The sequence below is a fragment of the Caloenas nicobarica genome, chromosome 8 (assembly GCF_036013445.1).
Source record: "Caloenas nicobarica isolate bCalNic1 chromosome 8, bCalNic1.hap1, whole genome shotgun sequence".
NCBI classification, from domain to species: Eukaryota; Metazoa; Chordata; class Aves; order Columbiformes; family Columbidae; genus Caloenas; species Caloenas nicobarica.
In genome coordinates this window covers 12,893,954-12,920,802 of record NC_088252.1, presented here as the reverse complement: position 1 = coordinate 12,920,802, position 26,849 = coordinate 12,893,954, and the positions used below count along the sequence as shown (strand labels likewise).

General features: G+C 35.4%; 1 protein-coding gene across 1 annotated transcript in view; it reads left to right on the top strand.

Moving 5' to 3' along the window:
- DNER (delta/notch like EGF repeat containing) overlaps positions 1 to 26,849 on the top strand; it is a 117,446-nt gene that overhangs the window by 18,424 nt on the left and 72,173 nt on the right. The window lies entirely within an intron of this gene.

The window sequence follows — 26,849 nt, the reverse complement described above, 5'->3', positions numbered from 1 at the left end:
TTGGAAATAGATCCATATGGTGATAAAAGTGACAAAACCAATTGGATTTCTTCTTTTGCACTGGACTAATAAATAATGGACATTTTATATTCTTTTCTTACACCAGTTTTTTTTTTTTTTTTTTTTGGAAGATTATTGGTGCTGTCTCAACTGAATGGTTGAAAGTTTGGCTGATTTTTCAGGAATGAAGTAGGCTTTCTCAGTTGTAATTCATCATTTAGGAGAATTGCTTATAAACAGTCTGGTTATATAGCAATCCTTAAAGTAACTGTCTGAAAATATGCTTAAAAAGCATTAATTTCATATCGATAGTCCAAAAGAATAAATGTGATGCCTTGTTTGTAGGTGTATTTTAAGCCCTCTGGTCAAAGGAATGTTGAAAAGTAAGTTTGACATGCTTGCTTTATTTCAGAAGACAGACTGCATGATTTTGATCTGCATGAGTCCGGTAGAGAATCATTGTTTTATTTCAGCAGATTTTCCTGGGTTCTGAAAGAACGGAAACTAATCAGCATCTCTGGATCTTAATTGTTTGAATCGTCCATGCATTAACTGAAGCACATGCAAGGCAATTAAATGCTATCAGTGTGAAGTCTGTTTATACAGCTTTGTTGTAAGATCCAGAGAAGAACCTAAAATAATAAAGTCTAATAATAGAGAGCCTATTATAGAAAGAATAATGTGGAACAATTCTTTACAAAGAGAGATTCCCAAACTGCACACAGATCTTTCAGTAATACATAGGATAACTGCTAAATACTAACTGTGAACAGGCTCCCATCATTTTATGTAGACTCACCTTTATTTAAAATTTAGTTAGGCTATGGCTCCTGATGCTCCTCTGGTATGGCAGGAGCAGTCAGTCCTGCCTAAGCTCTCTGAAGTAAAACCGTTACCAGCCTGGTTAGCAGTGGACCTTCAGTTGCTTCAACAGCAAATTAATTTCCATTATTGAATCCGTCACCTATCAGCAGAGAGGATCCATGACAAAAGTCCTTCTAAATAGTGTTTGGAAAGTGAACTCTTATCGTATTGATTCAGTGCTTACTTTACTTATTGTGGTATTACTGCAATGGATGGAAGCCATCAAGTTAAGAGGAGGAAGAAATGTTAGTTTAAGAAGTTATATTGACAGCTAAAACATTGGTTAATTTCTGCAACAATAGCTTGCGTGTGCCTTTACATCTGTCTTCAAAAAGGGTAAAAACTGTTTATGACTTTACAGTCAGACTTACCTTTATGAAATGAAATAAACCATTTTGACAAATGTACACTAGTGTCTGCTTCAGGCTAGAATGCTCGCCTGGCTGTCCAGCTTCATTCTTGCATTATCTGAATTCAGTGCTGCCACTAAGTGTGAGATATTTTGCTTGATTGTACAATTTCAGGTAATAGTGGTAGTTTCTGTTGAAAACCATCAGCCATACCAGATTATAACGTCCATTATCAGGAAAATAAGTTTCTAGCTTGCACTTCTTTCATGATCGTTTAGTGTTGCCCAGATGCAGATATGTCAGTGAAGTGGTTCGTCGATCTTGTAATAAACCTGCCATGTGTTTCCTACACACTTCTAAGTATATGAAATCTTTGAAGTTTCATCAAGGTTGTAAGTGAAAATTTGGGGTTGCTTTTGACCTGAAAGCTGCAGTGCTTATTGATTTGTGTGCTTGAAACTATGTAAAGTTTAGTACAGTAAAAAAAATATAGTAAATGAAATTGTCAGCAGCATACGCAGTGATGCAATTTCTAGTCCATTGTATTTCATGTGAGACAGGTTTATATGTAAGGAATGGAATCTAAATGGTTTACATCTTTTGGGAACAGCATTCTATTTTTAAAAGCAAACAGGATTTCCTCCCCCTGCCCCCGAATTACAGGAAAGCCGATCTTTTTGATTTTGAAACCTAGTATTAAGGTTTTTCTAGTTCTGAAATGTGCTTATCTATCTTCATGTCTAATTAAGGATTTCAACCTTTGCTTAGTTGGGAAATTATAGCTTACTTTTTAACCACTGCCAAAAGTGTATGTACTATTGCACTCTATCTTTTTTTTAGATTAAAACAATTTTTATCTTGTATCTCTTACAACATTAATTCTATTGCCTGTTCTTTTTTGCCCATCTGACAGATATGTACATTTTGGTCTCCCTACCTTGTAACTGGAGGCCCGAGGTGTAATTTTTTCGAACTCTACTCATGGAACATGGATGAGGCATTCTAAAGTGATATGACACACAGTTCACATGAGGAAGTTATTCTTAATAATAAATAATATTACCAATTAAATAATATAAAACTAGGAAATTGTGGGCAGAGAGGGATGGAGTTGTGTTACTTTTACTTATAGTTTCAAGATGTTATAGTCAAAGTGTATTAGGACTGTCTCTCTTCTTTTATGCCAGTGTAGTAGCACAGTATAGTGTCACTTCTGATATCTCCTACCTTGAATGAATTTTGAGATTTTGTTTGTTCCATATCTAAGATGGTGTTTGGCAGTAATTCCTCGTTAATCTCAGTTTATTTCTGGATTTGCTTATCCACCTTAATAATACTTCTCAGTCTTGCTCCATGTTATATAGCAAATAAAAAATCGTAAGAAACGTTCCTTACTTAGTATTATAGAAATGATGGTATTTTAGTAATTCTGGAAGTATATTATTTTACTCATCTCTTTCTGCCCCCAGAATTATTTGACTTTCCTTTTTGTAATACATGCCTCAATGTTATTGAGGCAGTAAAATTTTTTTTTTTTTTTTTGGTGGTTCTGGATGACTACCACTATCTTCATTGCTTCAGGCTTTCAGAAATAACACATTGTTCTTCCATTTCTCTCTTTGCTTTCTCCTTTTTAATAGGTAGGCATAGAATTGAATTTTAACATTCTCTAATAGGTAAGTTTGACAAGCATGGAAGTTAATGAGATAATAACAAATGTTTTTAATATCTTTTAAACAAGGTATTTACATGTCATTTGAGATCTTGCCAGTTACGTTAGACTTAATGTGATATTTGTAATTAAAAATGGAAGTTTAATGAAGGTATGTTTGTAAATTAGGGAACATTTTCTACTGTGGTATTTTGTTTTGGTTTCATTAAAAAGTAAATGGTCCTACACGTAAGATTTAATAGATAATGAATTCTCAGTTATGGGTTGTAATTTGAATAGAAATGGGGAAGTCTGGCATTATGCATTATGGAAAAATTGAATCCAAATGTATGTCAGTCATGGCATAAGAGTTTATGTATGTTTATTGTATATGGGAGAATTCGACTTTATTGGAAAATTGATAAAAATTATATTGTACATAATTTATTATGAATTTTTTGAATCTTTTGTGTTGGGCCTTTTTTATTTCTAGGATAAACTGTTGGGATGCTAATTTTTATAAAGGATTTTAAAAGTCAACCCTTTAAGTTGCTTTGTTTGCTAGAAGATCTGTGCTTGACAGAGGCTGAAAACAAGTACCTATAGAAAGATATTCTCAAACATTTTTATCTGTAAGTCATACTCTCTCAACAAGTAACTAAAACCACATAGCTCCACAGCTTCTATAACAACTCTTAAAGTCAAACAGTTTTGTTATTGTCCTTTTATGCAAACTTTTTTTGGGTGGGAACCTTAAATAGTGTCCTGATCCCAACTCAAGTGACACTGAAAAGACTTCTTGGGTTTAATGGATAAACCCCATAAAACACCAAACAGCTTACAAATAATGTACTAATATTGGACTGGTGAACATTTAATTTAGAAAATTAATCAGCCTTGTGATGATTAACAGTGTTGAATATTTGGATAGGAGCCCAACATAGTATTGATATTGCAGAAAGTAAAGTGGGACAGGACTGAAGAAGTTGCTAAAATTATTTATAAGAAAAATCTTCAGAAGAAATTGTTTTCCAAAATCTTGTTATATGCTGTCATAACAAATTCTTTTTCATTTTTATTGTTTCAGAATGTGTATTCACTTTTTTTGGAAAATGAATAAAGTAGAATCTTGTAATACAGCATATTTTCTGAAAAACTATTAATAAGTTCTACCAGAGGTGAAAAGTTAACAAGTTTCTGAAGCTGGTAAGCTCATGGCCAGAGGATTTTAAATGCAAGGTTGTCTTGTTCCTGCTCACAGAGCATGCAGATTTTATTAGGAAAAGTGTGTCTTCAGTTACCTCTTCTATCAGACTATCAGGATTTGATTTCTTCTACAGGTATAGGTTCATGTATCTGGATTAACTAATTAACTGAATGGTCTAATGATGGAAAACAAAGCCCTCAAAGCAATATTCACCCACCTTGGCTAATGTTGGCTAGAGTTGTGGTTGTTACCACATATTAGTTGAAAAGTAGGGGTTATTTGGTGAACTTTCAGTGCTCAAGAAGGGGAAACACAAGTTTTTATATATAAGAAGCAAATATAAGAGCAAAACTTTTGGACAGAGTTGTGTGGTGGGTTTTTTTTTGGTTGTGGTTTTCCCCCCCCCCCCCCCCCACCATGCATTAATATTAATCCCTATCTTTGTCTCTTTCTGTCAGCTGACTGTTTGTTCTGGGTATCAATTTAAGAGTTAAACACTGTGAAATGTAAATAGAGAAATAAAAAATTAGGTAAACTATTGGCTGTAACAAAGCATACTTTTAACTGCTTGGTTACTTCTGCAGGAATATTTGGTTTCAAAATGGGATTTATTTTTAGTTTGTTTTCTAAGCCACTGACTTTTTTCCTCTGCAGATTTTTCATAGGTTACCTGAGGTAATTCTTGAGACATTTAAGCTCCAAATATAGAATGGGCACAATAGAATTCAAATGAAAGCTTTAACTGTGTTCCTACATGTTTTATTTAACAGCTTCTCAATTTAGGGTCACATGTTTTGGATTCCAGCTAGTTAAATTTTTAGCAGTCTTTATGGATGTAATATAATGTACAAAGCTCTTGCATTTAATCTTTCTTATGGTACATATTCTCAGGTATAGTAACTGAAAAGCAAAACGCAATTTTTCCTAAGCTACCTTCAGATAGAACTTTTGAGTTATTGAACTGTTTCTCTTGGATGCAGACTTCCAGATAACAATAATCAGTGAAGCAGATCCTTCTTGGGCCAGATAGTTTTAGGCAGACAGTATAAAATATGCTGTAAAACTCTTATGTTCATGTTGAGAGCTGTTCAAGCTGATTTATCTTGTGAAGGAGTAAAGTTTGCATAGCCTGTCAAATTTGGGCCATTTATGCTCACTGCAATAACCTCACAAATAACATTCTGAACTTACAGCCATTGTATCAACCAAGACCGTTTGCTAGTACTACTGTTTGTAATTGTTCACATATGGTTTTGTAGCATCTAGAAAATAAGCCATGAATGAGGATCCTGCTGTGCTTGTATAAACACAGAAGAAAAGAATGATTCCTGTGTGAAAGAGTTTCCAGTTTGTCACAAAAAAAAAGTGGATGGTGTGACACAGAGACCTGGCAATGTTTGCTCCATGGCTGATTTATCATGACAGTACATTAAAAAAAATACAGGTAAAAGCTTGGTTAATATGACGTGAGCATGAAATATTTTGCCCTGTCTTCCAAAGTCACTGGGAAACCTGCCTGTCTCCATTCTAATAATCCTCTTGCCCTATCTCCCTTGTCCCTGTCCTTCCCCAGCAAGAAAAGCATAGGATTTTGAAGGCAAAAGTTCTCCTTAGTAGGATTACATAAAATTTTCATACAGTGAGAGTGGTACAACTTTACAGACATTATTTAAGTTGAAATAACTATTTGAAAACCTATTATAGAAGAATACTTGCATGGAGAAATGTATTAGTTTAACAAAACCTATTTCAGTTAACCTGGCGTGACTTCTGAGTATGGCCAGTAACCAGATTCCACAGGAATTGCATGTGTTCTGCTAAGTCTGTGTCAGTGATTCATGGTTGTGATTCATAAACATTGTTTTCTAATTAGTGTGTTTTTCTCAAGTTCTCAGAGTTGAAGTTGCTGGTTTTGGTCTTGCTAAACACCGAGGCTTGCCTTCATTCCTTTCTGACTATCTGCCATGTCCTTATACAGATGTGTGCAGTGGCCCTTTGCAGATGTTGTCTCTGTCTATCTTTTCACTGAAGAAATGTAAGACTTGATTGCTAGATTTATTCCACATCTTAATTCAGGCAAGTGTGAGTCTTTATTTCTCAGTGTTTGCTCTTTATTTTATCTGACCTGATATTTCCCAGACTTGTAGTACCTGATATATTCCAGGTTTTGTTTGGACTCTAGAATTTATCCTAAAGAAGAACTGAAGGATGCAGTATCCCGAGCTACCTGTTTACTCTGCAGTTTTCCAAAGAATAATGGTCTGGTTTATGGTTTGTTACTAAAATGCAAGAGTGAATGTGGGATTGTGTGTTAACAAAGCATGGGGAGGAAGGCTTTTCATGGTCAGTCAGTACTACTTTCTATTTGTTTGCCTTGTTGGACAGGTTTTGGGTCTTTACGTGCACAATGTAATATGTTAGATTAGATGTTTTAATAACCGAGTTATTAAAACTATAATTCTTAATTACTAAAAACTAACAAGTTAGATTTTTTTTTTTTAAATTTCAGATATTATATAAGTTCATCTACAGTATATTGCTCCAACAATATGCAATTCCACACAATAATCCCACTTTTTATGTTGAGTTTAAAATTGTGAAGACTAATCCAAGTTTGTGAAGGGAAAAGCCTGTTGCTACCCAGGGAGAAAAAGACATAAAAGTTTGCTTTTAACTGTCAAGAAAGCATTTTTTAGTTCATTGTGTGTATACTGTCCTCAAAGTCGTGGGATCCTGGGCTTCAGGAAGAGTGCAGTCTTTTATTCTGAGTACTTACTTCAGCTAGTAATGTGTGTATGATGCAGAGCTATCTTTATTTGTAGCCATGAACTGGTTGCAGAAATACAACTTACACTGAAGACAATACTTTAATTAAAATATTGGAGGCAACATATGGAGAAAAATAACTTTTCATAGGTGGAATAACCTTTTAATTGATATGATTAATCCAAGTTGGTATAGATTGCTAAACAAATTTAAACACTTCTCTTGATTTTCACAAAATGAAAGAGATTTTTATATCTTGTTTGGTACTTTTTCATTTTGTAGTTCCCTTGATTTGCTTTCTTCAAAGACTTTTAAAGTGCACCAATATCCAAAGTTGTCTGCATTAAAGATTTTATGCAAGTGCATTTGTTGGCATTATTGTCCCTGTTTTGACTTGGAAAATACTAAGGAAAGTAGGTGACCCATTGTAAACGGGCATCCTCTCCCACCATTTCCTTACTCACCTGATGTTTTTCTTCAGTATGTATCTTCACATGAAACCTTTTGAAAGTATCTCAGAAAAAATTTCAGTTGAAATACCTCCATTATTTAAAAATACCCACATGTTTTTTCTTCTTTACTTTTACAAAGTGTAGAGGTGTGACTGCTTTGGTTAGTTATGGCTGTTCAGAGAGATGTAAAGTCTATGAGGACATGAAACAAGGAACCAAATTACACAGCCTTGAAATATGACAAGGCAGACTTATTTCTGCTATAGGAAAGTAAATCAAACCAAACAAATCAGACCCAAACAAACAAAAACCCCAAAATATAATCCATTCTTTTTTTTTTTTTTTTTGATGTAACAGGTGATATTATTAACTTTGTAAACGTTCTTTGACTTTTCAGTAAAAATTTAGGGGAAATAACCTTTAAACAGTCTAAGCTTTCATATATCACTGAACATAAGCTGCTTGCTAAAGAGGGCAGCTGTAGTTTGTGAGACTTTTTTCATATTGCCCGCTTTTGTTAAACTTGCGTGCTTCTGTTTCATCTTTTCTACACAGACACACATACACAGGGTGAAAATCATCCCTGTTTTTGGATCATGATAGCATCTTTGGCCACTATTCTTGAGCTAATGTATGTCTTTTCTGGGAAGTGTAGCGCACTCGCCACACCTCTTTCCCAATGTGAAACATACTTTTCCTGCTTTGGAGATTAGACACAGTTCAATAAAGATTACTGACTATTTTTGTTCCATTGCTACATGAGAGTATCTTAAGACGAGATCTCCAAAATGCGCCATGAACGCAAGGAAATGGGAGAAAAAAAAAATATTGGAACTCCTGAAATGTGGTAGAGAAAATAAGACCTTTATTCAAATCCAAATACAACTAGAGGAATATGGCTCCTAGTGTAGGAATCAATCTGCATGCTGCCAATAAGGTTGGGAAATAATGCGTGGTTGGTGGTAATGAACTGAACGTACAGCATCTGTCGTCTTATATCCATTTCCCGCTGTCAGTTAAAAGATGAAGATTCCAAAAGAACTCATTTACAAGCACTGTTAATCTTGAGCTGTTGTGTTTTCCACTTTCCACATGTGAGCCTAATGAACTGCATGCAAGCTGCAGTATTGCTCATTACATTTTAGGAGTCTTCATTTCTTATAATAAGTATATGCATTTATAATAAGTAGTTCCTGTTTATAATACAAGACACCGTCATCCTCAATATAATATTATAAAGCAACATGGAAATGAGCAATTCATATCCTGAAAACACAAAAATATGTTTGAGTATCTTCTAAGGATATGACAATTTTTATTGGAATATCATTTAGGCCTTGTCAGGAAAATTAGTCAGGAATGTATTCGCTGTTGAAATCAGTGGAATTGGAGCACATACCAAAAAAGGTATCTGCATTTTTTCTTGAATTAGGGCTTTGATGTTTTTTGCTAAATAGGCCATTTTTTAATTAAAAAAAAAAAGTAGTGGTGGTGGTGGTAGTCCATGCTCCAGTCCTGAAAAAGTTTTTCTCTGAATTACACTTAAGTATTACACTTTAATGTCTGCAGATGAATTTGGAGGCATTGGTGTATAAATATAATGGTAAGTAACTTTTTTTGGAAGGGATATATTTCTGAGAATTATATATACAGAGGCAGGAAGATTACAGCTGTAACTACATTTATTTATAAAATATACGTACTCTGTGTCCTATAATTAATTTTGTAAGTGTATGGATATGCTTGTTCTAAGGAACAAGGAACGATCTTCCCACATGTGGTGGTGTTTTTTTTGTTTTGTTTTGGGTTTTTGTTTGTTTGTTTGTTTTTTAAAAAACCCACAAAAACAAAAAACCACTTACTGGAGTTATGAAGGGTGCTTTGATTGTGATTGGAGCAAAAGTAAGGAACAAACAGATTTCTGGATCAAATTAACTAATTAGCTGAGGTTAATTGCTGCAATCTAAGATGCTGACCAAGTGGGTTCTAGTAGGATTTTAAAAAATATTTATAGCAATTAGAAATTTCAGTGTGAGATACAGAAATACCACCGTCTTGTTGAAGTCTTCTCTTCTTACTCTGGAACTACTGAGTCATTGTAGTCCAAGATTTTTGAAGTTTTTTATACTTCTAAGAATATTATTAGGGAAACAAATCACTTCTTGGTCACAGAGAGTAAAAATTACTAAAATGAAATTTTTGAAGTTTTTCTGGACCAAATTTCTATAGCTATTGGTTACAAGAACTCTATCTAGAACAATTCTTCTAGGATTTTTTTCTAAGAAAACCATCAAAACCTGTAGAATATGTTATGAAACCTTTGCTTCCATATGACATATGTAATTTAAACTGAATCACGTTTTTCGTGGGCCAGTTTATTAACATTTTATAAGGAAAACAGCTTTTAAGTGGGAAAATATATCAAATTAGATTAATTTTATCTGGTTTTGGAAACACAAAAGCTTGTTTTTTCAGTGTTTTATGACAGCACACATGTAGATGACATTTGTATTTATATCCTATAAGGCTATGAAGCAAAATATCTGTCATGTGCCTGTTTTGGCTGAAGTTTGATGTTTTTAGGTTGTTGCTGTCACTACTGTTTTGTTCTGAAACAATGAACATGTTAAAATATCCTTCAAGTTATCTTTTTCTTTTAACCCCAGTTATTTTCTTTGGTATTTAGAAAGAATGGAAAAAGATATGAAATACACATTTCATATGCTTGCATAAGATGTAGATGTGGCCCTTAAGTATAGATTATAGATGAGGGTAGCAGTTCTGTGTAAGTCAGTGGGATAACAGAGGTTGGCCATAGGAAGACTGATGAAGCATGTGTCTGCTGGGATGGGGATAAAAAGATCATTCTATTTTTGGAAATATTTCTGTAACAAGCAGAGCAGGCTAAATAGGTGGAACAGATTTAGCAATGTGGTGGTTTTCATTAAAAAAAAAAAAAAAAAAAAAGGAAAAAGAAATAATCCAGCCCCAGTATTGATAGTCAGTGCTTTGTTTTGCAAGGTCATTGCAATTTGAAATCTAATAAGAATTGGTGATGAAGAACAATAGTAAATCAGCAGGCAGAATTTTCTACATTAAATGAAAGAATAGGTGCAGTTGCAGTAGGATACATCCTAAATTGTGAATATAATTCTAATTTCAGCACTCTAGAATGCATTTTTAGTTCCAGGCTGATTGTATCATGGGACAAGAAAATATGGGTAGTAACCAACATATGGGAAGTTATTCTAAAGGAAACAGAGTAATTATTTTAGGCATTTTACCAGATGGTTTGTCATCTAAAAACTGCTTTGCTTTGCTTTTATTTTTCTGACTTTGCAATCAAAGTGTGGATAGAAGGAATGCATTCTGAAGAAATTTAGGATGGAATAGTGCCGTGCTTCAGCCTGCTTGTAATACTGACCTTCTAGTTTCCAGATATTTACCTGGCAGGCCTCTGTAGATGTTTCTGGTGGAATATGGCATTAGTTTTTAATGAGGTAGGTGGCACAGCAAGGAGAGTTACAGGCACACCTATAGCATTTCTTGCTGCAAGTCTACTGGCTTTCAAGGGAGGAGGTTTCTGTGGCTGGTTTTTCAGTTAAAAGAGCCAGATTTTTTCAAGTTGTATTTTGAACATAAATACCATTGACTGTGTTCTGCATAAGACTATAATTATTTTTGCATGATGTGTTTCTGTGGATCTAGGTAATATGTAAATATTTGATTTTTTTTTTTTGACAAATCAAAATGCGAGGAAGTAATAATTCAGTCTAAAGGTTGTTCCTTTCCTTTTTGTGTCTTCAGGAGAAGGATTCCATGCATTTTCAAGATTCAAATCCCATTTGAGATCATAAATTAAAATGAAATTGCTAATTATTTTGTCCTTACTTGGCATTTTTGTGTGCAAGAAATTATTCCTGAATGTCTTGAAAAATATGCAGTCTGTTCCAGTAAAGGCTAATAGGAAAGTCACACAAGTGTGACAAATCAGGCTGGAAATATATTGGTAAAGCAATGTGACTAAGCTTGTGCAAGACCCACCTGCTTTTTTCTTACCTTTCAGTGTCTCCCTTCTTCCAAATTCAATACTAATCCAATCCCAGGAAGACAAAGATCCCTTAATATTTCTCTGGCTTGCAGGCTTCTCCTTACTCTCTGAATCTATCAAGACCAGTGTGACTAGCCAGAACTGAACTGGCATTTAACCTGACTGTACATAAGGTCACTAAATTCCAGTAAAATTTTCTTAGGCACTAGTTCATTCTTGATAAGCTGTTTTTTTGAAATTAAAATAATTAAATGAAAGTGAAGCTGTTGGAGAAATGACAGCTTTGGGAATAATTAAATATTTTGCATATACCTGTGTTTTAAATACATTTGTTCCAGCTAATTATTTGAAACTTTGATTTGAGACAGTACATTTTACTGCATGTGTTAGGCTTTCTAGTGATCCATCCCTTTGTTCCATTTGATATGACAAAAGTGGATAGTGAAGCAGAATTCAGTCTTGCTGAAAGCGGTAATGAGCAAAACGGTTTGTCTAATTTAAATGGAAATTTAATGTTTCATTTACTCTTTTTTGTTGTTGCTGTCACAGAAAGTCAGTGATGCAGCAGACGAAACCAAAAGAATAAGGGTAACTTTTTATGTACTCCTGTATCTCTCTGTCCCCGAGGCTTTAAATGTCATTTCAGCACCATTTCACAATTCCAGACCTACTTCTTTTAAGGACAAAGACCATGAAGATTTAGTATAAGTCTGGTTGTGATAGTCTTTTTCTTTTGACTTTAAAAATACAAATGACATTTTTCTTCTGTCTTCCCCCCAGCCCCCTTTTTTTTCCCGTAAATTTTTTTTTTTTTTAACCTGTATTTGGTCCTGGAGTTCCGGGAGGTATTGATCGTGGATGCATGTGAGGAACAATTAACAAAAACTGACTGGATTTTCTCCCAGTCAAATGCAGGAATGTTAGGATAATGAATTGGTTACTGCCAGGAGATACTGACCATTCCAGATGAGTTCGTAATTAAGCAGAGGATCATTCGAGCAGGGAGAGAAAAAGAGTATAGATCTGGTAAACTAGCAAAGCAGACTGTAAGTTTGCAAAGGAAGGTTGCTTTTCCTTCAGCCTTTTTTGGAGAGGTGAGTGGATTTGGCAAGCCTAAATATAGTAAAAAAACTTCAGGACAGACTTGTAACCCAAGTATCCTAGTGTAGCAGGCACAATGGAAGAGGGATTTAGTTCACATGCTATTGTTTTTCCACCAACTGTACTTTTCTTTCATTTTCACCTAGTAAAGTGGGTGCATGTATGAAATCTCTCTGAGTGTTAATTTACTTCCTTGTCATTTAATTGTCAGAGGTAAACAATGAGCTAAAGAAGTCCACAGAGAAATCACCATTGAGGACATGTGAGAGGGTTTCTTCTGAAAATGTTATTCCAGAGGTGCCACCACCATCACTGACGGGCTCAGCCTTGGCCAGCGGTGGGTCTCTCTTGGAGCCGCTGGCATTGGCTCTGTCGGCCATGGGGGAAACTTCTAGCAGCTTCTCACAGAAGCCACTCCTGTAGCATCCCTGCTCCCAAAACCTTGCCATGCAAACCCAATACCATGAATAGCCATCAGAACTGTGTGGAAGATATCAGTACTTGTGCTACTTTTCTTTTTGTTTTAACATAAGCAATTGATATTCTATGAGTACTTTGCAGCTGAATGCTTGAAGAACACATCTGTAGGTGCATATTTCAAGTCAAAGATACAGTACCAAGTCTAGCAAGTATCTAGTGCTGACTCATTTTTTAAATGTTTGCATATTCTATGTAAATACTTGTGTTCTTCTGTCTTTGCAAAACAAATATATTTCTTTGGGCAAAAAACTGTAGCACTAGCCATATCTTTCCCTGTATTTCATCTGTAACTCAGTGTCTTGTTGCAATAGAGAAAAAAATCCTGAACCCATGATTCATCATCTTTAATATTAGAAAATCAGAGTGAGACTGTAACTAGATGTTTTGATTAATACTACTCTCTCTTGTGTTGTCAAAATATGTTTTTGTCTCTCCTTGTCAACTTCTCTTCGCTGCTTTTGTTCTTGCTCTATACTCTTTCCCCTAGATTTATTTCCTGTCCTATTTCAGAGTTGTTCCCCTACATTAAATAAGAAATTACTTGATAAATGAACTGTTTAGTTAGATGAAAAAAAATTATTTCTGAGAAAAAAATTTTAATTGCCATAAGGCAAAAGGCAAGTATATTAATGAGAAGAGATTTGCAAGGATTATTGGTTAATCTCATCATGGTTTTCAAATTTTTTTTTACTTTCGGTAGAATCTTGAAGGACTACTATATATCTGAAAGGTTTCCCAGGCCTAAGGAAGCAAACCAGAAGTGAGACAAATGAAGGGAAAAGTATTTTAATGACCTCTCTTTTTCTTGTCCATATTTTTTGTTATCTTTTAAACTATTTATCTTAATGAAACATTTTTTTGAACCAGCTAACAGTGAGAGAACAGAGACTGGCAAAATTTATATCGCGATGAGGTTAGGTTGTGTTTTACCATTTTGCAAATACAGCATTAAGAATATTATCCTACTCCATTGCACTTTCTGTCCTCAGAGGAAATGGCAGATGTGTGGTGTCCTAAAATATGTAACCTGACACAATAAAATACATAGAATATGGTGCAGTGGGGATTTAATGAGCCATTTTTTGTCCATCACCAGAAGCTTCCTGCAAGGCATGCCCATAGCAGTGGTTTAAAATTGTTACATTTCTTTTCCTATTTTTCCTATCTTTTTAAAAAAGTTTTTTTGGTATGAACATATTTGCTGAAGGTCAAGGACAAAATACTGATGCAAGATGTGTATCTGTAGTTTTCAATAATAATAAAAAAATTTTGACATTTGTCAAAAGATGCTATCTCATCCTGTGATGTAAATACACTGATGTGCAAATTAAGCTTTATGTCGAGTTGGATGGGCCCCGAGAGATATACTATTTTGCTATTTGTAGACTCAGTGTTTTGCTCCCTGTTCAAACGTTTCCTAAATCACCATCTTTCAATGCAGTTACAATAAGAAAAGTAGCATTTTTTAATATCATGACTAACACTTATATCAGAGCTAAGCATTATGAGTTACAGTATGCAAGTGCCTCACTAATGCATGGGATTTGGAGGCAATATACTGGGTGATAACCCCAGAAATAACGTAGAATTCTTTTATAATAGCAGGAAATACTCCTTTGAATTCTTACAGCTGTTTCAGAATTAGGTAAGTGCTCCAGTCCCTAATAACCTGATAATCTGGAGGAAAAGAATATCCATGAACACTTCTCCTTACCTCTGGACTGCTATCAGACACTGTTGTTTGTCTTGCAACCCATTATATCATAAATCAGTACAAGAGTACCTTTCAAAAGCCCTGATGTTTGCCACCAGAAATGAATGTTTTGTTACAAGAATTAATGGAATCTTGGAAAAAAAAATGCACATAAAACTATTAAAAATGCAAGCATGCATACAGGACTCTAATTAATAAAAGGCTGCTAGAGCTATCTGCAGGAAATAGAATTTTGCTTTTATTGTTTTGGTGTTCAATACAAAGCTTCCCAGCATGACTGGGTCAGATCTGCGAATCCTAACCTTCCTGATTCATGTGGATAATCGTTATTGTGTATTGTACGTGTGTGCAGGAAAATGGTGACGTACAGAACCTCAGAGGGTCTGTGTCTAAACCAGTAAAGGCAATCAATTTTGTCCTTGAATAGAGTGAGTAGAAAGTGTTATGTGTTATATAGATAGGAAATGACATACAGTGGCAAAGCAAATAAGGATCATTGTAAGAGTTGGTTTTAATATTTTGATTACTATGATGAAAGGACCAGAGAAAAAAGCAGGTAATAGCACTATACCATTATATAAATCTGAAGTATATCCACATCTCTGGTACTCTCTCCCCATCTCAAAAAGGGACAGTGAATGTTAACGAGGTGCGTAAAACAACTTCTGAATATCTAGGACTTTTCTTGTTCACCTCTTTTCCAAACACAGTTGTGACAGAAGTCTCTAAGTTCATGAGTGATGTGAAGAAGAGAGCAAATATATCTGCTAAATATTGCAGCATAAGGAATAGGGAAATATAATAAAATTACCAAAAAGAAAATTTAAATCAGATGAAAGGATTATTTCCTCATTCAGCACAGAAGTTCTACAGTTTTGTTATTGGCATAGAATTTTTTTAGATGCCATGAAGTATTGCTGAGTTCAGAAAGGCATAAATCTAATTCATTGCATCAAAACATTTAGGGACTGGGCCAATAGACATAAATTAGTATTGGGATTATTAGCTAAACCAGCAGATTTTAAGTCATTCAAACAAGAGTAATCAAGAATTTGGAGACGTAAAAAAATATGGGGAATGACCCGTGACATAAGTTTCAACTTGTCTGGATACAGGCTAATTTATGAGGATAAGCCTGCAAAAGAGAAGTTAGTATGATAGAGAAATTGCAGAATGGTATTGCTCAAAAAAAAAACAACCCACCTCTTATTTCTAGAGTTTATAGTGGACAGCAAAATGACAGCATGTATACAGTGTAGTTTGACAGATATAAGGTCATTTGATATATGACCTCATGAACAAAATTCATAGGAGACCTTATTTAGGTCACAACCCAGTTTTCTACAGCACTAGAAAAATGGTCTGTAAAGTATTGTATCTGATTTTGTAGATTCCAGTGTTTAGACCAACTGAGAGGCTTAAGCAAAACCCCCCTATAATAATTTATGCCCTAAAGGCACAGAGTCCCTTCATTTGTGCCCTTTCAACTAGAGGAGCCACAAGTCCTGTCACTTCTTTCAGGAACTGTTCATTAGTATTGTAATGCATTTGGCAACAGCTATGATCTTTAGAGACAGATTTAAAATGATAGATAAGTTTATTGCTGGGCACTGGTTTACTGAAACTCAATTCATTTTACCATTTCTACATGTATCATTCATCATGTAGAACAATGAGTATACATGGCATCCTGGAGACAGCAGTACGAAGATCTTAAAACAAACAACTTCTTTTCTGCTTGTTATCTCTGATGTGACAGAGAGTAGAAAAATTGTAAAAACACTGAGGAGTAATTATCCTATTTGTAAAGACAGGCTCCCTCTAACTTGCTGCAGGAGACCTGAGATTGAATAGTACTGTCTCAGAGGGGTGGAGGAAACACCAATTTCTGTGTTCCTAGACCTACAGATTTTAGAGGCATTTTGCTGTTTGAATTTTCTGAGCAGGAAGGCAGAGTCCTCTGCACTGAAGAAATTAGAAGTCTGTGTATATTACTGGAAGTTGTGAGAGTGATTGAGAAGCTGAAATGACAAGAAAATAATCAAAACCTGGCATTAGAAAAATTGTATTGGCGTAGGCTAGAAAGATAAAACCCCGAACAATTGTTACTGTATATGTTATGGGAAAAACGACCATCTAGTTTATTTTGATATGTATTTTAGAAAGTCTTTCGGACCACAAGATAAGTTTGGTTTTGAATAGTAGCCCCCCAAAATGTTGTTCTGCTGACTCTGGGCAATACAGCTATTTCAGATGACATTGAAAAATGCACTGCTGCTAACTACTGAATATAAGGACCTATTTTATGCATCTGAAGACTGGCGTATTCTCAAGGGCCAGGCATATGCTGCTGTTGTCATACCTTAACAAGTTACTCTGTGTTAGCTGCCAGGAAGTAACTGAGTTCACTCAGCCTGTCATAAAATGTCGTTGTTCAAACTGCTTTCACAGAGCAAGAATCACAGGGACAGAGTGTATAATGATGAGAGTGAGTGTCAACATGAGTAAGTTTAAGCAAGGAGAAAATTTGGGCTTTGATCTCTGTCCCCAACATTGTTCAAATATTTAATCCAATTACTTCTTGCAGTAAAATGATAAATTCTTCAGGGATTAGGAACTGGATGTTGATTTGAAATTCTTTAGACATTGTTCTTTATGTGCAGGCAGGTGCTTTTTTTATGAGATAAGGATGTTGACTTTTCTATACTGCCTCCAGCCCTGTCTTAAAAGAGTGAGTTAATCACTTGTGACCAGAGAACCATTTAGGTTCCTAATCCAAGAAACAAGGCTGTGAGTCCTTGTCTGCTGTTGCAGCCAGAGAACTGAAGGCAGCTGCTGGCATCCTTTTTCACTGATTCTCTGTAGATGTCAGTTCTGCTTAGCGTCTTGATTATATTAAGTACTTGATGTGTTAACCCCCAATAACTCTATTCAAAATGTAGTTGGGTTTTGGAATTCTGATCCTGAGCCCAAATGATTGAAATAAAATGTGTATAAATATACATAGAAATGATTTTTTAAAGTAGCCATCATGGGGAGTAACTTAATCCAACACAGCACTACAGAGGAAGCATACTGAGAGAATGCATTCATGTGCTGGCAATTTTTTTTTACCTTTCTTTCAGTATTTCTCCAACTAGAAAATATTTTAATTTTTGATCTGGCAGGATGTTTCACTATGAGAAATAAGGAAAAAAATAGGAGAACACATAGCTATGACTTACTGTATTGTCAGTAGTACCTCAGGGAGTGCAGTAATGTTGGTTGTAATGCTGGTTGTTTGCAAGCACTGGAGGATCTATATAATGCTGTCCCTTCCCAACAGATGGGATGAGGGATGAGTTAACTCTGAATGCGACACGTGCCCCGACTCAACGGATGAGATCAGGTGTGAGTTAACTCTGGGTTAATTCTGCACGGTTATGTGAAGTGAATGACAGACAATCACTCCAGGGGTCCAATTCAATTATGAGTTTTAGTAAAAGTATGTGTTGGAAAACTAGTTGCAGCGAATAGTGGCTTGGCGAAAGTATAACAGCAAAAGGTCCTTCTACAAGCAATGTATTGGCAACCATTAGTAGCTATAATACAAAATTTAACAAGAATCCAACAGCAGAGCTTAAGATGATGTTACTCTTATGTTCAAAAGGAAAAGAGAGAAAGAGAGTGGTAGAGAGGGAAGGAAAACTAAGGTATAAGAGAGAGAGAGTAGGATATCACCACTCCACAGGTTATCGATCCAGCGATGTCCAGTGAAGGGAGGGTGGACGCGTTGAAGGCTTCGGTTACGCTGTGCAGCGTATACACGCCACACCTGATGCCACGCGGGAAGTCATTTTATAACCCAGTTCATTTACATGTGGGCAGTTCATCTCCTCCCTCCACTCGCTCTTCATGCTAATTAGAGAGACTCTTCTGGAAATGGGTCTGGGGCCTGCAAATTAGGAGAAAGTTCATAGTGCCCACCAGAAGTGAGTTGTCTTGCCCATCAGCGGTAGCTGTTGGTTCATGGCTTTCTTCAGGTAGCTGGCTGTCCAACAGATGAGATAATCTCATTCCAACTAGGCCATGAGGCCTTCACAGCGATTAACAAGGTGCTTGACTCCATAACCATCTACCTCTTCTACCGCCAAACTATACCTTGGGAAATATAAGGGAGGTGGCTGCACAACCACCTGCCTTGTCCTTCCAAAGCAACAAAAACCAGTAGTTTAAGGCATTATAAGGTCCTTTGTTCTGCTAATGATGGGAGGGAAGCGCTTCAAAGTTGTCACAAATGCTCATCTATTTGACCAGGTGCATAAGTATTTTCTGTTTTATTGATTGCCGAATGTCTCGGCTGGCAAAATGTCTCCTTTCTAATATATCATACCTTGAAATTACAACACCTATATCTTTGAACTCTCAAAATTTTAATTGTGTGCGTTTGGTATTTTTTTTTTCATACTTGATTTGGAAAATGTGGCATCAGTGTACTGCTGATTATATTGCATCTCCTAGGTACCTTATGTATGAGAGTAGCCAGTGGTCACAACTATTGACTTCTTCAGGATCTCATGTGGCGTTGATGGCTCAACTGCATGTTTTTACTGCACAATTCACTGTGTTATTCAGTTCTCCGTTTGTTCTTGCAAGAACTGTGTGCCTATTTTGCTGTATCTAATCTAGAAAATGTCTGGAACCTCAGACTTCTCAATCAAGAAATGCCATGAGTGCTTGAACTAATGAAGTCTTGTTTTATATGAATTTGTGTCTTGAGGTTGATTGTTAATGTCTGTTTTGAAAAACCCAGTAGCAGATTGTTTGGGATTTTTTGTTTCGTAAAGATACTTGAACTGTATTCCTCCCTGGGCTAGTCCTGAACTCATCATAACTCAGAGTATTCATGGCAGAACCTTAAGATTTTTAAGTAATATTGTGAGTCTTGGATTCAACTGTGATCCATATACTTAACCTCAAACTTAAATACATTAGAAATAATCATTTGTTTTAAAAAAATCTTTTTGCATGTAAGTTAGAATACTTGCTTATTTGCTTTTCATAGAATACAGCATGTCATTTTTAGGACAATTAATGAATTCTGGAATAATATAAGAGCATATTTACTTAATTTCACCTTCTCACGAGTGAATAATGTATTTGAAACGAGCAGAAAATTCATTCTAGAAATAATGTGGTGAATTTTCATATCATTACATATCTTAATATCCTGTCATAAAAATATTTTGTGCACCCTAATGTTGCTCAAGAAAAATACTTCTAAAAAGAGAAAACAGCATTAAGAATAAAGACACTAGTGATAATTCTTTCACCACGTGATGTTTTCATAATGAAATAATAGCATAAGATCTAAACAAACAAATGTGTTACTGTAACAAAGTTAAAGTTAATGCTTTGTCTTCAGAATTACCCCCTAGTTTTACCACCATAATGAGAGTGCCACTGGGGTCCCATTTAACAATTATACTGTAGATTACCAACGCTTACCGAGAGTAAAATCAGATGACGCTGAGGTAAAAAACCTCAATGCTAATCTTCACAGATCTATTGGTACTACTTAGATCCTTTCTGATAGGTAGTCGACCTATCTTCAGGATGGATATTCTGACTTCATTTTGCTTTTAAAAGTATCTTTGCTAAGTATGGGTGTTGCTGAAAACCACAGTAAATTGACTTAGCTTGTCTACTTAAAACATAATATTTAATCCACTATATCTAGACAAATACCGAACAAGTTGAATGGCCTTTCCCAACAGGATAAAGGAAAATATACAAAAAAAGGTATTAAAAATAATCTGATGAGAAAAGCTGAGAAAACCCATAAGGTGCTTCTCAATAATTATTTATGTACGTGTTCACATCTAGCAGTACTCTGTGGTTAGTGTGAAGTAAATATTTTCCTTTGTTGAGGGAGAGGTAAAGTGATTGTAATTTATTTTGTAGTTATTTCAGTATGCCTTGAGGTTAGAATGTGCCTGGGGATAGGTAAAGCAAAGCAGTTGATGTATGGTAACTTATTATGCAAGGGTGACTTAGCCATTTGTTGGAGCTCTGTTTTTAAAAGCTATCATGCTGTTTAAAATTTGCCTTCTTATGTTTGCTGGTTTTTCAAATAGATTTGGGCAGCCATGCTTTGGTTCTCAATTAAACAGACAATTTCTTTAGGCATTTTTTTGCTGCTTCACTGAAGTAAAGAAAATGTTTTATATCCATTTATTACATTCACTGGCAGTTTCATTACTCTGAATATTCAAAACCCATAGAATGAGAATGGCAGCTTGGAAGCAATCCAAAATGCTTATGGTTAATGGTGTTTCAAAAATCATGTTCTGAATCATCTGATAAAGGTTGCACTTCTTTATTAGGTTTACTGATGTCTTTCCTGATGTGTTGGGACATTGAGTGGAATTGCTAAAGGAAAACAGTAAATGTTTACTTCTAGAATGGAGTTGCTTACATTGTAGTTTCAGTATGATACCATTCTTGGCATTAGCCTTCTAAATCTGGATTAATTCTAATTCTGTGTTGCAACTTGTAGTTAGTTTCTAGTAACTGAGACTGACATAGCTGCCATATTAAAGTTTTCTCTAATATATAAATGTTTTATCCTGCTTGTATTGTTTTGAGGGATGGGAAAGCAAGCCCCAATTGCTCTGGTTTCCAGGACTTCTATATAAAACATCTGCTCTTTGTGGCCTGGCTGTTCTTTAAAGTCCCTCATGCCCAGGGCTCAAACTGAGGCAGTTCATGGCATATGGCTACTTGTTAGTATGAAATAGCACCATACTGGTGCATTTTTTTTTCTTCTGGCAAATTGTGACATTCCAATTCCTGCATGGCCTGGCTGGTATCTGATCAAGGTGTGGGTGGTCACTGCCCCCTGCGAAGCAGTGTTTCACTGGGACAGGGTACTGGTTCTCCACGGGTGGTGGAAGAATGAATTACCAGGAGCGTCCTTAAACACATGCTCAGAAATAATTGCAGGCTGCTTTTCAGTAACAGCCAGTTAAGGTGGAGGTACCCATGTGCACCACCGTGCTGATACTGGTTAATTTTTACATTTGCGTGGCACCAAAAAAATCTCATTCATCCTAACTCTCATTGTGCATTAGCCACTCTTTTTTCTTCTGTTCTGTTTGGTCACAGTTGGAAAATTTAATGTATTCTTCAACCTACTTGTTTTCAACTAGATCTTGTTTTGATGAAGAGTGTCTAAACATGGAATATCAATATGATTTTTCTGTCTTTTATAGGTTAATGGGAAAAGATAAGAAGAATTTCTAAATTATATTAACTTTAAAGAATCTTTGCTCGATATTTCTCTGAACACTTCCGTTCATCTGAGCAAAGAAGTGTTCAGAAGAAACCTGAAAAGACGCAGGAAGAAACAAAAGAGAGAGAGAAAGAATAAGGAACAAACAAACAAACCTGAATAGCCGCAGGTTACAGATTTAGCCTTGCTGTACAGAGATTTATTTCTTATGTTTATTTGTATTTCACTGCTTCTTGAGAGTTCCTATCTACATCTAGCTCTGTGCTTCCCATCCTGAAAAAAATTGCTTTCTAACCAGACAACACAGGCAGTGTGAGAAAGGAAATGTAATCTCCATTTTAGTTTGGAAAGAGGCAGAGATGGAGTCTGACTGTTCTCAGGTCACACAGGATATCTCTGGGAGAGCCAGAAATTGAACTCTCATGTATTGCTTGAGTCCAAGACAGTATTTGCTCAAAACAGAAGAAAATGAATTTGTTCAATATAGTCACCTCAAGGTTTTTATCATGGACACTTTTCAGAACTTTTTTTTTTCTATTTCAATTCACCTTGTTTTCTTGTCTTTTGTTTCCTAGTTTGCATTAATACTTAATGTGTGATAGAATGTGATTTAAAACTTTACTGTGTAAAGGACTGAATGAGGCTGAGTTTAAATAATAGTTTGAACATCATTAAACCATTCTTTCAAAGAGATTACATTTCTAGATAATCTTTATTGCCATTACTATTTAAAAGATTTAAATCTATTTCCATCTCTTTTTCATAAATTGGTGCATATGCAAAGATAGTGTGATATTTCAAATGTGCTTATAAGAAAAATATTTTTTTTCCTACTTACTGAATTAAAAACAAACTGATAATATCTTAGACTGTTGCTTTTAATTATTGTCTTTCTGAAGTATTCAGAAGTTAATATTTTTTTCATGTACTGTGCATAGCTTGAAATTGGTGTGTCTGATCACTTTTCTCTGTGGTGCTACGCAATGGACCTTCCCACAATCTCTTTCTGGAGAACAGTTGTCTGCTTTTATATTGGGGAATTTCTTCAGCAGTGTAGGTGCAAAGTCAGTTTTACTGATTTAAATTTCTCCTAAGATCTGTTTTTACCAGAACACATGAAGAAATTAGCTGTCTAAATCACAACCAGTTAAAGTGACTTTACATATTTGAAAACCACCACAGTTTATCCTGTAACTGGAAAAATTATCCCCGGAGCCATTGAAGAGTTGGAAACTTCTGGACTCTGTTAACTTTTAATATCTTAAGACTGTTCCAGATGATGTGGGTGCTACTGGCCACATATGTAAAATATCAGCCTTTGACAATGTTGTGGCAGCGTGGCTTTGTTACCAGGCTAGCACTCGCTATGTCTAATGGATTTAAACAATCTGTTGGATTCCTAATCTGAGGACTGGATTTACTATTTTTCTCCCCCACCCCGCTCTGTATTTTACTGATGTTGCAAGCTACTATAATGCTATAATTGCAGGCAACAGCAATAAAAACTGAGCTAAAGTTGGTTTTGTACTAATACATCTGAGAGGAGAGTTACAGGTTTTGCGTAGCGTTTAGGAACTTATCTCTTTAAGCTTCTCTTTAGGCTTACCTTTCTATTTTTTTAAGCTTTCTAGAGCATCCTTTCTGTCTGTCTCCAGGTAGAATGAGTAGAACCACTCTGAAAAGACACTGAATGAGCATTAAATAACAAATTGGTGTCACCACAAGAAGTACTGGCAGAAAGGTCTTGCAGATTTACATCTTACAGTGTTTTGTCTTAAACTGAAACCTTAGGAAACAATTGGACTGGCTTGCAAATAATCCATGTCTGTGTGATGCTTAAACAAGCCTGGTGTTTGTACCATACTTGTGCTATTCAGCCTGCCTTTGGAAAATAAACTGCAATATGAAGGGCACCTTGGTATGCATCTGTCTTAGGATTCTATTGGGAAAATACTCCAAAAATTATAGCTGTCCAAGCATATGAGATAGTAATTGCATGCAAATACATTTTATGATTTTAAGCTCAGCTTTGTCAGCTGCAACTGCTGACTGTGCCTATTTAATCACTGAGTGTATTATGAAAACAGATAGACTATTAAATGGAGAAATAGGCTTGTAAACAAGAGACCTACATACAAAATATACTTTCTTAATCAAGATTATTGGAATTCTGCGCAAAAAAACCCCTGGAATTTTTTAGTAGTGATTATATCGGGTTCCTATTTAATCATGGGATCTATGGATATGTGTTACTCGGTTCCTCTTTTTCTCTGTGCGTATTTTTAAATGCTGTGAATTTCACAAGTAATGGCTAAAAAAGGGCCTTTAAAATTGTGTACTCACAGCATAGTTATGTTCAGCTCTCAGTTATGAGACTAAAGATTTTGTTTACTTTTTCTTATGAGCTTCGAGTTTGTTGAAGATTCAGCCTTGAAATTTTGCTACCTTTTAATTCTGATGTGCTCATGCTGTTCACTGTGTTAAAATGTTTCTCAGAGCCCTCGCTAACCATTGCTGCCTGTATGGAGTGGACTGAAGGAACATCACAACCAACACAATCAATTTTATTTCCTCATCTCTTTTTATCTGTTAATCAAAATGAACTTTCTTTAGTTCAAGAGAAAACTTATGTGCACAGAGGACATTGAATTGTTTTGATAGGCTTACTGAAATAAAAATGAGCTTTAGAATTAATAGTAACTAAGAAAAGGGAATATGTTAAAATCCTGTGAAGTAATTCATAAAACTCAATTCCAAGAAAGTGCATGGCTGAAGTTCTACATCTATGCTCATCTTTTTTTACTCTTTACCTAAACCAGTCTTAATTATTTTCACTTCCACTATGTGTAGAAGGTTAGTGGCGACTCACAAGGCACAAGTGTTCCTCAGTGCCTGGTGTGGGCAGCAGTAAGCAGTGCTGGTCATTAAGCACATCTGTTTCCAGTCAAACAAGCTCAAAACAGTTTACAGCAAATAACATGTACCACAGAGCACTTTTTATTATTTTGGTTGTAAAGTGACTAGATATATGCACTAAGGGGAAGAAGTGCCCTTTGTGTTTGAAAATGTTAAATTTCCTTTCTTGTTACTAGGTTTTCCAATAATAACCTTTACTTTTTAGGTGTAAAGAGAACAATTAAATTTCCTCAGAACAGAATAAATGCTGATTCATTAATCAAAAATGGGTTAACGTCACTTTGGATTAATTGTGAAAGAACGAGTAAAGAGCTTATCCAACAATAAGAGAAGCGCATGTCTTTGAAACTCAGATCTAGTCCAAGCAAGTAGCAGATGAAAAATTGTTGCAAAGAATTTTTGAACTGGGCTTTGTTCACACTTCAACAATTTTTATCTTCAACACTCTTAAAGGAAAAGGAAATTTTTGTGAAAATCTCTGCTGCTTGGAAGTGGGAGCCAGCTTAAAATGTAATTGATAAACTATAGAACAGATCTAGGTTTTGTTCCTTCCTGGAAATTATTCTATTCTTCTGTCACTTATAAATGTTTTTAATAAATATTTTTTGCTGAAAAACGATCTAGAAATTGTTCTTTGTAAACTTATATATTCTGTTATTTGCGAGAGAAAGAAAAATTAAGGAGATAAGCCCATCCAATCATAAAAATCCATACTACTTTCATTCTTGATATGTTAAGTATATATGAAGTCACTATGTAGTTGAGTTTTAAAAATGAAGACATCAGAGATTGACCCTGATATCTAATGTATCACCTTATATGTGTGAGATGTGTCCCCATGCAAAGTAAATAACATTCAGAGCTGTAACTGAACCGTGAGTTGACCATGTATTTTGGACTGTCTTCCATGGCCTCTAACTCTTCTGCATCAGTCACTACAAAATCTGATATTCATAATTAACTGGCTCCAAAATGAACTTTCATTAATAATGTTTCCTCTATTTTCTATCAAACAATGTTACAGAGGCTGGAGTATACAAAAATTCCAGCCAAAGAAACAGTTCTAGCTGAGGTCAATAATAGTACTCTTTTATAAAAGAAAGTATAATGTTAGGATTTGGTGTCCTTGACATCAGGCCTTTGAACTGATGAGAAGGTAAAATTCCTAGCGTAGACCAAATACTTGGCTTTTAATGACATTATTGATATATAAAGCTTATGTGATTCTTATGATAATTGAAACAAATAATAAATAACTCTGGTGCTGTATTAAGAAATATAAGAAGCATTCCTTATACAAGGAAGGACTGGGTAACCTTTAGAACTGGAGCACTTTGGTGATATTTGCATTTAAAGACTGAGAAAATGTCTATTTCTGGTGATGGGTTACTACTTCGATAAGAAGACAAATAGAGGGAACTGCCTGGCTTAGTTGGTCAAACGATGACAGTGAGCCAGCAGTGTGATTTAGCTCTGACTAAAGCAAATGTTTCTTAAGTAATATCAAGGAAGCTATTTCCAGGACAACCCAAAATATTGATGCATTTGCAAAAGGCAGTGCTAAACTTTGAAGTCTTAGGTGGGAAAATGAGCATGTGAATGAAAGGCTTGTCCTCCACAAGGAGACCGAGCACACATGGCTTATTTAGTCTGAGATGAAACTTGAGAAGAGTTTGTAAATGTATTCTGTAAATACATTATGGATGTAAACGTCAGGATAGAAGAGGGAAAAGACATTTAACCTGAAAGTCAATGATGACATTAGAAACAGTATAAATGAGCTGTAGGTAAATTTCAGCTAGAAATTGGAGGAAGGCAAGCAAGCATAGGACAGGATCTTTCCTACATCACTGAGCTTGGTCTTGTCCTACACTTTTACAAATGCTGTTTTAAAAAGAACCACATTTTCCCCGCAAATTTCTAACTCTTGTTAGAAAGTTTTCAGCACCAGAATGAATCATATTCTGAAACTGCTGTCCATGAAATGAAGTGTGGGCAAAAGGCCCAGCTGCTTTCAAATGGAA